The 5885-nt window shown below is 43.7% G+C and overlaps 1 pseudogene; it reads right to left on the bottom strand.

The window, feature by feature from the left end:
• Positions 1 to 406: 406 nt before the first annotated feature.
• LOC131918799 (cofilin-1-like) lies at positions 407 to 919 on the bottom strand (annotated as a pseudogene).
• Between the last annotated feature and the right edge of the window lie 4966 nt (positions 920 to 5885).

Here is a 5885-nt window from a genome sequence, read left to right on the forward strand (position 1 = left end):
CCATGTGATTATTTGGGAGCTGGGTGGTGGTCCCTCAAAAGAGTCAAAGAGCATTAAAGAGAGAGAGAGAGAGAGAGAGAGAGAGAGAGAGAGAGAGAGAGAGAGAGGAAGAAAGAAAGAAAAAGAAAGAAAGAAAAGAAAGAAAGAAAGAAAGAAAGAAAGAAAGAAAGAAAGAAAGAAAGAAAGAAAGAAAGAAAAACTTGGTCTGCTTCAATCCAAGAGGAATCAGAAACAGTTTGGGAAGGCCAGATCTACCAGGGATGGAGGCAGGAGAATGGCCCAGGGGGTTGGGGAGCATTTGGCAACTGGAGTGAAGGATTACTCTCCCTATGCTGAGATCTCCCCAGCCCCTCTGGTCTGGCAGGAAAGAGGCAGCCAGCGACACCAGAGAGCATGTCTGGGGCTGCTAGGTGTTCCAGGCAGGGGCTGGAGGCAGCTCATAAAGGAAATGGAGGGCACCTAGTTTTTCTGCCAGGGTGCTGCAGTCCTTGACCTCCTCACAGCACTTTGCTTGTGAATCATGCCTGATTCCTGGCAGCTTCTTCTTGATGGCATCCTTGGAGCTGGCATAGTTCATTTTGCTCTTAAGAGATGCACACTCAGGGGTCCTGATGATGAGCACCAGGTCCTTCTTCTTGCTCTCCTTGGTCTAGTTGGTTGCATCATAGAGAGCATAGTGGCAGTCCTTGTCCGGCAGCACCTTGACAAAAGTTGTGTAAGGGTCATCCACAGCCTGCCTCACATCTCCTACCAGGATGTCCTTGACCTCCTCCAAGATGATGCTCTTCTTGTCCTCACTCAGGCAGAAGAGCACTACCTTCTTGTATTTTTTCACTTCTCCTGGCATTGAGGACTTGTGCAATTTCATGTCATTGAACTCCTTGATGACACCAGCAGAGACAGCCACAGCAGAGGCCATGTTTCCAGAAGCAAAAGGGAGACAAGGAGAGCTATAAGAGAACTGAGCCTCAGCAGCTGCTGCGGGCATCTGATTGAACCTAAAATGGAAATTTCTGTGTGAATACATAACAATACAGGGAAATTTCTGTGTGGTACAGAAATTGTACAAATACTTAGATGATCATGAACTGAATGTCCTCTCTGAATATCTTAATGTCAGGGACAGTGTAAAAATAGAAGAGTAATCATCACTCAGACCAGGGAGGGTTACAAAAGGAAAGAATGCTGAAAGGACCCCTCACAGCAGAGAGATGTCTGATTGGAGCCTGGGAATGGCTAAAACGAAAGAGTGGGAGGGTGGTAGAAGGATAAGACAGGCATGTGCAGAGCAGAGAGGTGTGGGCAAAATGAAGGACGTATGAAGGAAGGGAAAAAAGCCCATTACTGGCTTCTGGATCAGATAAGGGTCCCCATCCTAACCTCCCCTACCCTGCACAGCCAGGCCTAGATAGAAGAGACCCAGCAGAAAGCTGCAAGACTTCCAAGAGTAAGCTTATAAGTTGTCCGCATGGTCACATGTCAAATGAAAAGGACAGAGTTCCAATCTGTGTTAAGAACCATCTCTCATTTATTCCAGCTTTTCACACAATAATTCTAAAGGTGAAGTAGGAGCAGACATAGGTGGGTAGAGATCTTCAGAAAATGGTGGATGGGGGAAGGAAATGTCTGCTACAATCTCCAGAGAATAAACAGAAAAGGTGGAAACAGGTATCAGAGGAGGCTGGCGATGCTGAAATATCCCCAGCTTTAACAACAACGTAAAATGGGGGACTTCACAAAGGAGAGAAAGTCTTGAGTCCATCCCAGAGGGGACCGGCACCATTTGGGGAGCTCTCTACTCTCAGTGACAGGAACCCACCACAGCAGATGGCAGAAGCCACAGCTTAAGACAGAGGCTCAGAAAAAGCTGGACTTGCACTTTCAGTAACAGACATTGTAAAGAGCAGAAAAAGTGTCGGAGTGCCAGCACCGACAAGAGGAGATGCTGCCCTCGCTCCACTTGAGGGGAATGGCTGCCATTTAAAAAAAGATCCCTGCTGAGTCAGAGGCTTGACAGCCCCAGGCCCTCTGTGAACTACATGTCAGGGAAACCTCACTGCATGTATCATGGGCCTATATATACTCTGAAACCTGGGCAGATTAATACCTGCAGTCGAAAGGGAAGATACTCATAATCAGAACCACATTGCATTCAGCAAGATGGAACCCTGATTGGAGCCAGAGTCTCCAGGAAAACAGACTCGGGATTCAAGTGGCATACAGAACCTCAAGGCAGGATTGCACAGGAACAGATTCAACATTCAAATCCTGACCCATGAAGATGGGACCAGCATCTGTGGCCCAGTTTTGCACAGAGCTGCTTGAGGGAGAGGCAGGTATAGGCAACCAGCCTTTGAAGGACCTTCCCAAGTTGTGAGCAACATCTGAGACCCAGCCTCGCACAGGAGCCCTCTGGGTGTGACAGGCATCTGCAAGATCAGGAAATAACCTTGAGACTCAGTATAGACCAGAAAGCAGGGCAAAATGCACAAACTGTGGCCCCTCTAGTCTTGTTTAATTTTGTTTAATACTCACTGCCAATTAAAAACAACAAAGAAACAAACAAACAAAACCCACTTTGTCCTGCTCTGTTCTTGTCCTCTCCCTGCCCCCTCCTCTTTCTCTTTCCATCTTCCTATGTACGAGCTTTCTGAGGGCTCTTGTGTCTAGGTGCTCTGAAAGCTGTGGCTGATTGAAGTTACCTGATTGCATTTCTTTTTCTTAGTCTTTCCTTTAGACTTTGAGCCCAAACTGCCTCATCTCCTGCCTCTATCCCCATCACCCCTTCATGTGTTCACTGTAAACTGTTCCCAAATACCCATCAGTTCCCAAATAACTGACCGGGAGACTTAATATTAATTATAAATGCTCAGCCGATAGCTCAGGTTTATTACTAGCTAGCTCTTACAACTTCATTTATGTTCATCTACATTTTGCCACTTGGCATTACCTCTCTTTCATCTTGCACCTCCTGTTTCCTCTCTGTGTCTTTCTGACAACTCCTCTGACTCTACCTTTCTTCCCAGTGTCCTTGTCTGGTTTTCCTGCCTAATCTTATCCTGTCGAGCTATTGGCCAGTCAGCTTCTAAAAATTAAACCAATCACAGCATGATTTACACAGTGTACCGAAGGATTATTCCACAGCAGTTCACACATCTCTTCCCCTGTTTTTTCTCTAGCTCATTAATAATTGCTTGCTTTCTATATTCATTTCCTTTCCACTCAGTTGTAGTAACTAATACATCAGTAAACACACACAGTGTTCCTCTATTTCTTAATGTGGTTGATGCTTAAGTGGTGATTATTTTTCCATTTGAGTACTAATACCCTTTGATAATGATTGTTTTTGATGACAGTATTCTACTCTCATAGGAATATTGAGGATAAAGCCTGGTGCCTCCAAACAGCAGCCTTGCAGGGGAAAATGACAGCTTAACCCTACTACAGCTTAGTCCCTGTTGAACACTGCATACACTGCCACTGAAAAAACAAGGATGATTTTTAGTTTTTGATTGGTTGGTTGGTTTTAGTTTTTCTTTTTGTTTCAAGTTCAACTAGTGTCTCAACTCCCTCCTGCCTAAACTGCTTGGCAGGAATCATGACCTTCACCCAGACTCTTCCTCCCATTGTAACTCACTATACCATAGACCCCTTCCTGCGGGGACCCTATAGCCAGCCCATTGGCACAGAGACAGGAGTAACCTTCTTGTGCTCCCTGGCACAACCCCTTCTGACTCCAGTTACCTCACAGCTGTTTGTGTCAGATCCACACTCCAGGCCCAGTAGGGTGCACATAACCTGTGCTCTGATCCAGCCTAGTGGGTCTGCCTGATCCTGCCCTGCCTGCACACTTTCCAATTCCCAGACCTACACCAGGTGCCACAAACAGAGCCCAAGCCCCAACTGGTGAGCCCTGTCTGTGTCCTTCCCAACCACCTGGCACCAGCCCAGACTTCTCTGTTCACACCAGTCACACAATCAACTTAAGAGTCTACTTGCCCATCTCATCATAATGATAGTGTGAAAGATCAAGCAGTATACTTGCCCCAAGCCACCATTCCTATAGAAATGTTCTCTAAAGAGAATCATCTAAATGAACCATGGAGCACAACATTTAAAAGGGTAACCTTAAACATCATCAAAGAAATCAAGGGCTTTTTTTTTTCTTTTGGTTTTTTTGAGACAGGGTTTCTCTGTAGCTTTGGGGCCTATCCTGGAACTCACTCTATAGACCAGACTGGCTTCGAATTCACAGAGATCCACCTGGCTCTGCCTCTTAAGTGCTGGAATTAAAGGTATGTGCCACCACTGCCTGCCAGGCTAGAAGTCAAGGACTTTCAAGAGGACACAAATAGACATCTCAGTGAATTTAAAGAGAGAATGAACTCAAAGACAATAAGCACATAACTGATTCCCAAGGAAACACAAACACAAGGCTGAATGATAGGACAAAACAACACAGACCTAGAAAAGCAAATCCAATGAAGAGATAGACATACTGAAAAGACTCAAACTGAAGGAAGATGGAGTTGAAAAATTCAGTAACCCAACTAGAAAACTGAAAGAAAAGCCTTCCAAGGAGAATGGATGAAATAGAAGAGAGAACAGGAGACTCCAGGACAAAGTAGAGGAAATAGGCCAAACAAGCAAAGAATATGAAAATTTTAAAAGGACACGGGAAAGGAACATGCAGGAAACGAGGGATACCATGAAAAGGCCAAATCTGCAAAACAGAAGGATGGATGAGGGAAACAAACCCCAAGGCAATGGCATAGACCAGATCTTCAACAAGATCGCAGGACTAAATTTCCCCAAACTAATGAAAGACACAGCCATACAGATATAAGAAACACACAGAACACCAAATAGACAAGACCAGAAAAAATTCTCCCCATGACAGATAGTTAAAACACTAAATATACAGAACAAATAAACAGCATTGAAAGCCGCAAGAGGGGGAAAAAGTTCTATATAAAATATAACCCATCAGAATAACAAAGATGGAATTTAAGAAAGAATGGAATTGTGAGATCTATGGAACATAAATGAAAAGACAAAATATATGAACCATGGAAATAGAAGAAGCAAAATAAAATTTCTTGCTAAAGGAACAGAAAACACTTTCAATAAAATTATAGCAGAAAACATCTTAAATCTTGAAAAATAGATGCCCATGTAGGTGTATGAAGCATTTATAACACCAAATAAACAAAATTAAAAGAACCTCCCACATTCATTATATTGTAGTTAAAACACTAAATACGCAGAACAAATAAATTAAGTTAGAAGCTTCCAGAAACATCAAGTTATATACAAAGGTAGGTTCATCAAAATAAGAGATTTCTAGATAGAAAAAAATTAAGAAGTCAGAAGGGCTTGTGGTGATATATTTTAGGTCCTAAAAGATAATAACTGCCAACCTAGACTAAGGTACTTAGAAAAACTATCACAATTGAAGGAGAAGGAAAAACTCTCCACAATAAGAGCAGACTAAAGGATTTCATGACCACTGTGGTAATTAGAATGTAATTGGCCTCCATAATCTCACAGGGAGTGGCACTATTAGGAGGTGTGGCCTTGTTGAAGTAAGTGTGGCCTTGTTGGAGGAAGTATGTCACTGTGGGAGTGGGCTTTGAGGTTTCCTTTGCTCAAGCTACGCTTAGTTCAGACCACTTCCTGTTGCCTGAAGGTCAAGATGCAGGACTTTCAGCTCCTTCTCCAGCACCATGTCTGCCTGTATGCTGCCATGTCGCACCATGATGACAATGGACTAAACCTCTGAAAATGTCAGCCACTCCAGTTAAATGTTTTTCCTTTGTAAGTGCTTATAAGTCATGATGTCTCTTCATGGCAACAGAAACCCTAACTGAGACAACCCCTGTGCC

Source organism: Peromyscus eremicus, chromosome 8b (genome assembly GCF_949786415.1).
Source record: "Peromyscus eremicus chromosome 8b, PerEre_H2_v1, whole genome shotgun sequence".
NCBI classification, from domain to species: Eukaryota; Metazoa; Chordata; class Mammalia; order Rodentia; family Cricetidae; genus Peromyscus; species Peromyscus eremicus.